Here is an 11,067-nt window from a genome sequence, read left to right on the forward strand (position 1 = left end):
GGTCTTCGATTGATGAAGTGCCTGAGCTACCAGGTTCGAGTGCTTAGAGGAATGAGCCCGTCACCCAGATCCTGGGTTCCCAATTTGTCCCGATCCCCTGTAGCAAGAGAAAGAACAGATGCTGACACGCAGACACAATGTTCCAGGTCTATTGAGAAGGCTCAGAGAACACTCCTCTGGGGGAGAGGATTCAAAAGATTGGTCGCCAACTAACTTTTGATACTACATGTTGGCAGCAATGGTGCTGAGGGTAAAAGTTCACACGCACGTTTTGAGTTGTTAGTACCAGGTAAGTTACGTTTTTCCTTCTAGACACACAGACTGCATTTCCCATCCTCTAAAATCAAATTCACCCTTTAATCTGACCGTATACTTTTCAAATGAGGGCTCACCCCCAACCCCCACCCCGGGTAAAATAAACAAGAGGTGAGGGGGCTTCCCTGGTGGCGCAGTGGTTGAGAGTCCGCCTGCCGGTGCAGGGGACACGGGTTCGTGCCCCGGTCCAGGAGGGTCCCACATGCCGTGGAGCGGCTGGCTCCGTGAGCCATGGCCGCTGGGCCTGCACGTCTCGAGCCTGTGCTCCGCAACGGGAGAGGCCACAACAGTAAGAGGCCCGCGTACCGCCAAAAAAAAAAAAAAAAAAAAAAAAAAAAGAGGTGGGACTTCCCTGGTGGTGCAGTGGCTAAGACTCCAAGCTCCCAATGAAGGGGGCCCAGGTTCGATCCCTGGTCAGGGAACTAGATCCCACATGCATGCCACAACTAAGAGTTCACATACCACAACTAAGGAGACCACGTGCTGCAACTAAGGAGACTGCCTGCCGCAACTAAGACCCCATGCGACCAAATAAATAAATATTTTTTTAAAAAAGAAGAATGGCTAACTTTTTAAAAAATAAATTTATTTATTTATTTCTGGCTGCGTTGGGTCTTCGTTGCTGCGTGTGGGCTTCCTCTAGTTGTGGCGAGCAGGGGCTACTCTTCGTTGCGATGCACGGGCTTCTCACTGCGGTGGCTTCTCTTGTTGCAGAGCACAGCTCTAGGCACGTGGGCTTCAGTAGTTGTGGCATGCGGGCTTAGTTGCTCCATGGCATGTGGGATCTTCCCAGACCAGAGCTTGAGCCTGTGTCCCCTGCCTTGGCAGGCGGATTCTTAATCATTGTGCCACCAGGGAAGCCCCTAGAATGGCTATTTAAAAAAAAAAAGAAAAAGAAACAGGAGGGCAACAGGAAACTGCACACACATCACAGTGTCTCTCGCCACCCTGCCCCACGCACGCCCCCAGAGGGGAAAGCGTGGAAGAACTCAGTGGTCCTGCAAACAAGACAGTCCCTTTGGATGGGGCGAGGCTGCAGAATGATGAAGAGGCTGGCTGGTGGTGATTTAATCTTTCCCATTCTAGGGGATAATTCTGAGAACTAAATGGAATCATGCATGTAGAATACTCATAATTACATCAGGCCAGTGGCAAACACTCAATACATGGCAGATAGTGCATTTATTTGGAGGCTGTGCCAGGGACCACAGCTTTGAGGATTTAAGGCAGACCAAATGCCTTCCTTCAGGCTGCCCAATAGCCATCCCCAGAAGGCCCTGAGGAGACCCAGTGTTCCACTCTCAGGACATATTAGAAGCTTCAGGGAGAAGACGATGTGTAAGGCTGGGGAGGGGATCCTCCAACTGGAACCAATGCCTTGAAGACCAGGCTCAATCCTTGGCTCTCAGACACCCGGGGGCACCCAGGCTGCCTGCCCTTGGGAAGACGTGAGGGCAGCTATATGGCCAGACTCCACTCCTCTTGACACTTGGAGGTATCACTGTGTCTTTGGCCCTGAACCAAATACTTTACATAGTTGGTCCCATTTCATCCACACAACTGTGTGGGCCACATTTTACAGGTTTTAAACACTGAAGTTCTGAGCAGGTGAGCAAATAGCTAGAAAGCACGGAGAAGAGGTTCAAATTCTGCCCTGTCTGGTTCTCAGCAGTCTGCTTTCTACTTCCCCATCAGAGGAAGGAAGGCAATATCCACCACAGTGACAATGCAGTTACCCTCTGACCCAGCACTTCCACTTTCAGGAATTTATCCTAAAGGTGCCCTCAAATAAAATCCATGTCTAAACTGAAGCATCACAGCATTGCTTATGATAGTAGATGACAAACCCAAAGTCCATAAGGGACTGGTGAGATAAGTCACAGTATATGCATGAAGTGGAATATGACACAACTGTTAAAAATAACAAGGACACTTACGTCTGGACACAGAAAATCCCAAGGTGAGTTAATGGGGGAGGGGTGGATTCAATGCACATAATGCACAGATTTGCTGTAAAAAGATGGAAATTAGAACCTATCTTTGCATATGTTTGTATGCACATAAGAAATTAGGAAGGGCACTGCCCTTGGGAATAGAAATGGGCAAGTAGGAAAGAGGAATGGGAGGAAGATTTGTCACTGCAGAACTTGGGATAGTTTTTGCATATCTGTGGCTATTTAAACCTAAATTAAAATTGTTGGGCCATGAGCCTTTTTCTTCAACCAAGTCCTCTCCTTGTCATCTTCCCCCAACTGACAATTTGGGGTCCTCATGATTCTTAGTTACTTGTTTAAATAATTTAGCAAATTCGCCCAGACACGCAGCAGTCTCCTTTAACTGGGACCCCAGGGCCGCCTCGGCCCTGGGGAGGGTGAAAGCGTGGAGGACACACATTCCCAGCCCAGGGTGAAGAGGATGGGCAAAAGAGTTGGGCAGCAGCCCAGGCTCACGTGTGGGTAAACCTTAAAGGCAGGGAGGCCATTTAACCAGGATTCCATGGATGAGGAGGATTTCATCCTAAGAATAAGACAAGGCTTTCTAGAAAGTGTACAAGGAAGAGTCAGTATGACCGATTCCCCTCTCCACTCTACCCTCAGAGCTGAATACAGGCAACTCTTCTTCCTCAAGCTTCAACACAAAATGCTAGGGCTGGGGTCCACCCTGCCAGCAGGACGAGCACTCCTCAGTCCCCCGGAGCATGCAACTCACCTCTGAAGGCAGGTCAGACCCTGGAGATGGGAGGTTAGAACTGCACCCAGCTAGTGCGCTGGGAAGACCCTCCTCCAGCCCCGGTCCGCCCCTCCCACACCCAAGCACTGCCCCTTCCCCTGCAGTGCTGCTATTTTACACTAATTGATAATCAAGCCCTGGGTCAGAACCTGGGTCAGGTGCAGGGCCCTGAATGGCTCATCAATTACCGGGCGTGGCCTCAGCCAGCACCCACCGCAGAGCCACCTGCTGGGCTGCCAGTTCTGATAATGCTCGAGTCCTGGGATGCACCAAGTAAATTCACAGCAGGAGGCCAGGTGGAGTGAGACATTTTTCAGGGGATGAGTCTTTGGGTTGGATTCTGGGAGCCCCACAAGGGCCAGTGTTTGTGCAAAGATGGAGAGTCGGGCTGAGCTGCACCCAAGAGCAGTTTCAAATTCTCATCTCCAGGTGAATCCCCTTTGCTTGGGGAGGCTGGCTCAGTCATCTCTCATCTCTCACCAGTGTCTCTGAAAGGGAAGATCAGGGAAGACTTTCTTCTCTGCTGTGGCCTCATCATGATTCTTACACTGGAGCACTCAGAACTCCCTGGAGGGATTGTTAGAACAGAGCGCTGGGCCCACCCCCAGGACATTCTTTTTCTGTGGGTCTGGGGTGGGGTCTGAGACTTGGTATCTCTAGCAACCTCCCCGGTGAGTGTGATACTGGGGCTGCTGGTCTGGGGACCCCATTGGAGAAGCACTGTCTGGTGGTCCCTTTCTGGCAAGAGGGGAAGGTGGTGAGGCCAGGTCCTCTCCTGTTCTGCTCCCCTCATTCAACTCCGGCCACTGGCCACCCCTCCCACTGAATGCACTCTTTTTCTGTTTTTTTCACACTCATCGGCATCCTTCTTTTTCTTTTTCTTTTTTTTGCAGTACGTGGACCTCTCACTATTGTGGCCCTCCCCCGTTGCGGAGCACAGGCTCCGGACGCGCAGGCTCAGCGGCCATGGCTCACGGGCCCAGCCGCTCCGTGGCATGTGGGATCTTCCCCGACCGGGGTGCGAACCTGTGTCCCCTGCATCAGCAGGCGGACCCTCAACCACTGCGCCACCAGGGAAGCCCTATCGGCTTCCTTCTTTTGAAGCAGAAGTTCTGAAATGCCTGCTGCTTAGAAAGAAATCTTTTACCACCCCTGACCTCCAATCTCTAAAGCTCTCTGTCTCTCCCTTTCTCTCTCCCCCTTCCTGTACACAGCCCTTGTCCCCAAAACTCTAACAGCTGCCTAGGGCCTTCCAGACAATGCCTGTATTTAAGATCCATCCCCATCCAGGCCCAGCGTGTTCTCACTTTTCCTGTGATTATACCCTAACCTGACCCCCAATGTACTTGACTGTACATTTCCACCTGCACGCTCATCCAGAAATGCTGTTCCCTGCCCATTCATGTATTAAATATGTGCTCCCATATACTCTGAGCAATGTGCCAGGGCCTGTGCACAGTGCCAGAGATCAGCCTAACACCTGGCCCAAGTCCTTGGAGAGTTTCAATCTGAGAGGAGGGATAGGGGTTGGGGGTGGTCTTGATATATATACAAATAACCCCCCATCTGATACATGATCCACTTTTGGAAAATTATCTCTTTTTTGATTCCCATAGGAACACAACAATGTGGGATACCGGCATGGATTTGATCCCCAATTTAGAAATATGAGAATTAATTTAGGGTGTCAGAAACTCAGAGAGACCTGTCCAAGATCTCACTAAACAGGTGGAAAAGCCAGGATCCAAATCCAGGCCTATATGATGTTTACAAGGAAGTCTGTGGGAAAGTGGATTGAATCATAGAAGCTCTTTCTCTATGCTGGATACGAACCTTTTGTCAGCTGTGCAGACTGTGTATGTCTCTACCACTCTGTGGCTGGCTTTCTAACTCTTTTAATGGTGTCTTTAGATGAGCAGAAGTTCTCGATTTTTTTTTTTTTGTTTTTAGCAAAAAAAGTTCTCGATTTTAATTCAATCCAGTTTATCTTTTCTTTTAAGGTTCGTTATTTTAGAATCCTATTTAGGAAATATTTGCTCTCCCCAATGTCATGATGATGTGCTCTTTTGTTTTCTTCTAGCAGCTTCTCTATTTTACCTTTCACATCTAGATCTATGAAATTTAGGAACTTGGCACTATCTAGAAAGGGTTGCAGGGAACACAGAGGGTCCAGGACCGAGGCCTGGGCCTCTCTCAATGGGAGGCAATGGGTGCAGGGGCGAGGAGCCCGGCCTGTCATGATTTGAAACCCAGGCCTGTCACTTCCAAGCAGCATGAGCTTTGACAGCTTGCCAGCCTGTGCCTCAGTTTTCTCATCTGTAAAATGGAGATGAGGAGATTACATTCCTCCTAAAGCTGTGGTCAGACCTGGAGGTTAACAGGGCTTTGATGCTGCCAGGCTTAAAGTCAATGCTCATTCAGGGTAGGCAATTCTTAGGGGACTGAGGAAGAGGAAAGAAAGAGAGAGGTGAGAGAGGTCAGTGGGGGGAACCTAGTGGTCAGCGAGGCAGCCCATGGAGAAGAGGGTTTGTAGAAGGGGCCTAGGGTCTGGATCATAATCCAGAGCATTGTTAGGCACTGGACATGCATTTTCTGCATTATCACAGCCCACTCTCAGAGCTGACCCAGGAGGGAGGTTTACACTGAAGGAAACTAAGGCTCAGAAAGTTTAAGTAACTTGCTCAAGATCACACAGCAAGGAAGCGCTGGAGTTAGGGTTTGAGGCCAGGTTCTCACAACCCCACACAGCCCTCCACCAGGCTGCAGGGAGACAGAGGAGGATGACAGGAACAGGGGGCCACTTGGCTGCAGCAGCCTGGAGGGGTGCTTTCTGGGCACTCTTAGGCCAGACGCTAGATTGCTAAGAGTTGAATTAGCTGCTGATAAGAATGGAAGTCGGGGTGCAGAGAACTCACTGAGACATTCGGACAAAAGAAAAAATGGGGCATCCTGAGGGGTTACAGGGTCAAGGAGAACAGTGGTTCTGAAACTCAAGACACAAGTTAAAGTAACCTGGGTGCTTTAAAAGTACCTATGCACAGGTATCTGTGTGCCCCCTTTCCCATTTAATTAGTAGGGATGCAGCCTGGGCATGGGGATTTTTCAGACCTCCCGCTGTGATTCCAATTCCAAAGCTAAGGTTGGAATCTCTGAAGCAAAGGGTTTTGTAGGGAATGAAATAGGGCAGAGGGTAGAGATAAGTGGGTGGGAGATACTGCAGAGGCTGGGAACGGAGGGACAGAAGTGACAAAGGAAGATTCCTGAGGTGCTGGGGATGGCTGAGGTCCAGGGCACAGAAGAGGGAATTTAAGATGGAAAGGAATTTAAAACCCAGATGTGGAAAGATAATATGGACTTACTGCCCCTCAACCATGTCTGTGGATGAAGGCGCTGGCTTGAGCCCAGGCTGTGCGTGGATGAGAGTCAGATGCACGTGGCCAACTGGTGGGACCAAAATGTCTGAACCAGGGTGGAGGAACTTCCAGGCAGAGGAAGCAGACTGGGGCCAGGTCGGCAATCAAACACATCTACGCATCCACCCACGAGCCCGTCACCTTTCCCTCCAAGTGACCAGTCTGCACTGTGTTTTACTGAGACCCAGGCTGTGCTGGGCTCTTGAGGATTCAAGGCTGAGCCTACAGACCTGACCTTGACCCTTGTGGGTTTCAGCCTTTGAAACTGACAGTTGAACTGGCAATTACAAATCAGAGGGGAAAGTGACATGATGACGGAGGCAGGGTGTGATGGGCGAGCACAGAGAAGGGGCACAGAACCCTGATGTGAAAGGTTATGGGGAGCCAGTGAGGTCTGAGACATGATGGATGGGAGGCCTTAGTGGGGGAGGGGCAGAGGAGAGCATAGGAGGATGTTCTAGGCAGAGAGAACAGCAGGTGCAAGGGTTTGCAGAAGTGTCTTTTAGCACTGGAAGAATTTTCTAAATGCTGGAGCACAGAGGGTGTGTTTTAGGGGCAGGGAGGGCAGGGATGTGTGCTGTATCTAGGGAGAGTGGGTGGGAGGGCACTGAGGGGTTCTGAACTGGGGGAGACATGATCAGACTTGTGTTTTATAAGGACTCAGTCTACTCTTCAGTGTAAAGATTGGAGGAGGGGGCAAGTCTGAGAAACCAGTTAAAAGAGAAGATGCTCAACATCAGTAATCATTAGGAAAATATAAACCAAAACCGCAATGAGGTACCACTTCACACCCACTAGGATGGATGTAACAACAACGAAACTACAAAAAATAATAAATGTTGGTGAGGATGTGGAGAAATTGGAACCTTCACATGTGGCTGACAGGAATGTAAAATGGTGCAGCCACTGTGGAAAACAGTTTGGCAGCTCCTCAAAAAGTTAAACATAGAATTACAATATGACCCAGCAATTCCACTCCTAGGTATATACCTAAAAGAACTGAAAATAGAGGCTCAGATTTTTGTACACCAATTTCACAGCAGCATTATTTACAATAGCCAGTAGGTGCAAACAACCCAAGTGTCCATCAACGGATGGATGGATAAACAAGAAGTGGTATATCTATACAATGGAATGTTAGTCACCAATAAAAACAAATGGAGGACAGATATATGCTACAACATGGATGAACCTTGAAAACATTACACTATGAAAAAAGCCAGACACAACTGCTCCATATCGTCTGAGGCCATTTACATGAAATACCCAGAATAGGCAAATCCATAGAGAGAGAAAGCAGATTAGTTGCTTCTAGAGGGTGGAAGGCAGGGGGTATGGGGAGTAACTGCTTAATGGGCATGGGGTTCCTCTTAGGGTGATAAAAAAGTTCTGAACCTAGATAGTTGTGATGGGTGCACAACATTGTGAATGTACGTACTGCCACTGGGTTGTACACTTTAAAACAGTTAAAATGGTAAATTTTACATTATGTGTATTTTACCACAATTAAAAAACAAACAAAAACAGACACTGTGTCAATGAGTTAGAGGCCTTGCAAGTCCCAGCAGCATTTTTTCCTTCTTCCTCTTTATCCACCAAACCCCAGACAGTTTAGCTGGTGGTTTTCTTACCTTTGCTTTCTCAGGAGAAGAACCAATCATATGCAGGTATCCCTGCGAAGACCCTGGCCAGCTATAGTCAAATGGGCAGGGGCTTGAGCGCCCTCTGGTGGGCAATCGGAGAGCAACCCAATTCTAACTTGACCGTGAGACGTTTGTGCTCACAGCCCAGTGCAGTGCTCTCGATGGTTGTGCTCAGGATACTGCTCTCCCACCCCAGAATTTCTTTCTTCACTAGAGCCCCCGGAGAATTGACCTGGGCGCCTGTTGTGGATGAAAATGTATAAACCATATAAACACAGGCAAAAAACACTTCTTCCCTTACTAATTCACTGACATCATCCGCTCAGAAATTATTCCCAAGCAAGTTCCGGCCTGGCCCAATGCGCTACCCCCAATGACCTTGCGGTCCACAGGGCGAGCCGGTAAACCAGCAACTCCAAGTAGAGAAGGCAGAGAGTGGTAAAGACTAGAAAGAAGTGAGAGCAGAAAGCTGGCGGAGGACCCAGAGCAGGGGACCCAATGCCAACCGAGGAGACCAGAGAGGCCAGCGAAGGGGAGGTGGCGTTTGGCTGAGCTCAATTTGAAGGGGGAGGGGGAGAGTTCTCCGGGTATAAGGGACACTCCTCATTGTTCCCCTGGTCCCTGCGCTTCCTCTCTCTTCCTCCCTCCCTGTCATGAGGAGCCTCCAACTCACCACTCCTTCCCAGGAGCCCTTCCCAGGAAAGCAGGGTGGCGGGTCCCACCTCCCCCATCTTGCACAGTTCTTCCTACCCACCTCGTGCCCGCGGCCTGGCTATCGAACGCTTGCATTCTGAATCCTGCGTTACACTTTCCATCCTGGATCGACCTTTTACCTCCCAAGGGACGTTTAAGCAAAGCCCCTGGCCTTCACTCCCAGGGGCCCTCTGGCAACTGCCCCCTCCTCGCAGTCCTACAGCAGCTGTACATATGTGCATTTACAATACAGACCTCTAGGCAAGATTTCATGGGTGATGGGGGAGGGGAGTAGGCTGTGCTTCAAGAAAAGTTTGCAATGCGTTGTGTGCGTTCTTCTGACTGGCGTTCAGGGCATGGGGTCCCGGCCGCAGCCCGGCTCCGCGCGGTCAGGGATCCCTGCAGTCCTCCAGGGCCTCTAAGACCGTGTCCACCACCACCCACCCCCGCCACCCCGCGGATCCACAGGAGATTTTCCGCGGAGAGCTCAAACCGGCTGCCCCAGGACTCCGCGCGCGAGACTCTGCGCGCGAGACTCCGCGGGATCAGAGCAGGGAGAGCCGGCCCGCGCCGAGGGGAACCCGGGCAGCCTCGCGGTCGTTTTCTTCCCGCCCTGCAGTGAGCGGACCGGCCGTCAGGGGCAGCAGGGGGCCCAGGATGGCGGCCAGTGCCTCCTAATGGCTTCTCACGCCCACAGCGCAGGCCTCAGGACCCTGGACACGCAGGCCCGGCCTCCCCGCTCCGTCTCACTTCGAGGCCAAAACGGGGTACCAGGGCGAGAAGGCGTCGCCCAAGGCCGGCGGGGAGGGAGGCGGCAGGCGGAGGCCGCCACCCGTCTCCCCGTGCTGCGCCCCTGTGGCCCAGGGCGGGGGTGGGGGGGTGGAACCCAGAGCCTCGGGTCCCCTTCTAGAGCACGTGGGCCCTGGGCGCCCGGGCCACGCACCGCTGGCAGACGCGCCAAACCTGTGGCAGGACGATCCCTTACCGTGGCGGGCTGAGGAAACCAGCCAGGAGAGGCGCGTGCGGCCGCGCTGCCGGGAGGGCTTCCTGGAGGCTGGCTCGGGCTGAGCGTGGGTGGGATTTCAGTGGCCGGGAGGAGGTGGGGGCCACGCTTCAGGAGCACTGGAACCTCCCAGGCTCTGGCCTGCGCGTGCACAGGCTGGCGAGCGGTGGGAGGGAAAGACAGAGCCGGAGGGACGGTCAGGCCGCGGGCAGCCCAGGAGCAGGCGCAAAACGCAGGGCCCCGCAAAGGGGGCTCAGGCCGGGCGGAAGCCTCAGGAGCCCCGTGAGGTGTTGGATTTGCTGAGACCACGTGGTCTGTTGTGCGAATGGGGCCCGAGAGCAGGCGGAAGGGGCTGTGGGGAGCTCGCCGCGGGGAGACGTGGCCAAGGTGCCCCCATCTCAGGTTCCCTGAGACTTGGCAAACCCCGGCCCGTGGAAGGGCCCGTGCGAATGTTCGACTGAATTGAATGGACTGTGTAAGGGAAGGGGTGTTCTCAGTTCCTTGTCAGGAGAAAGGATAGCAGACAGGGTGGGGCTGTGGTCTGGGGAGAATGGAGACCTAGGAGGCGGAGGACAGAAGAGCCTCCAGGCGCCTCTCCTCAGAACTCCCAGCCCCATCACCAGGAGAGGGCTGCCAGCCCAGGGAGAGCTGTGCTGAGTCTCTCGTCCCCCCACATGACACCCAAGCCCTGTCTCCACCCACCCACGGACCCTCCCAGCCCTGTTGGGACCTCTCTCACCAGGCTTCCCGGACCTGCTGGGGCCCCACAGCAGCCGCGTTTTCCACTGAGCCTGTTTCCCCTCCTGACCTGACCAGGGCGGGACCAGATGTTCTCTGAGGCCCCTTCCAGGATGACAGGCCAGGGTGGGAGGGTGCCCTGTGCTGAAGGGACGGAACATGCTGACCTGGACTGAGGGAGAAACTTGCTTTAATCTGACCCTTCCAGGCTCATGGCTCCCTTTCAGAAAAGAGGTGCCTTTGTGAGGGGAAAAGGGTATCCAGAGCCATGGCTCCTCTTTGTCCTCATAAGGCCTCCACTGAATCCAGGCAGCTCTTGGCTGGAGTAGTGAACATCAAGACTACAAGGTGTCAGGACTCCTGGGCCACGGGACCACGTGACTTCATGAGAATTTGCAGGTATCTGCCTTCTTCACCCTCATATCCTTGGGATCTGAACAGAAGGACCTGCTGTGGACAGTAACAAAGCTACAGAGAGGGAGAAGACCCTCAGGGACCGACTGGGTGAGAAGGGTGTTGAGCCCTGGGACTA

This window comes from Mesoplodon bidens (genome assembly GCF_964165515.1).
Source record: "Mesoplodon bidens genome assembly, chromosome: 18".
Classification (NCBI taxonomy): domain Eukaryota; kingdom Metazoa; phylum Chordata; class Mammalia; order Artiodactyla; family Ziphiidae; genus Mesoplodon; species Mesoplodon bidens.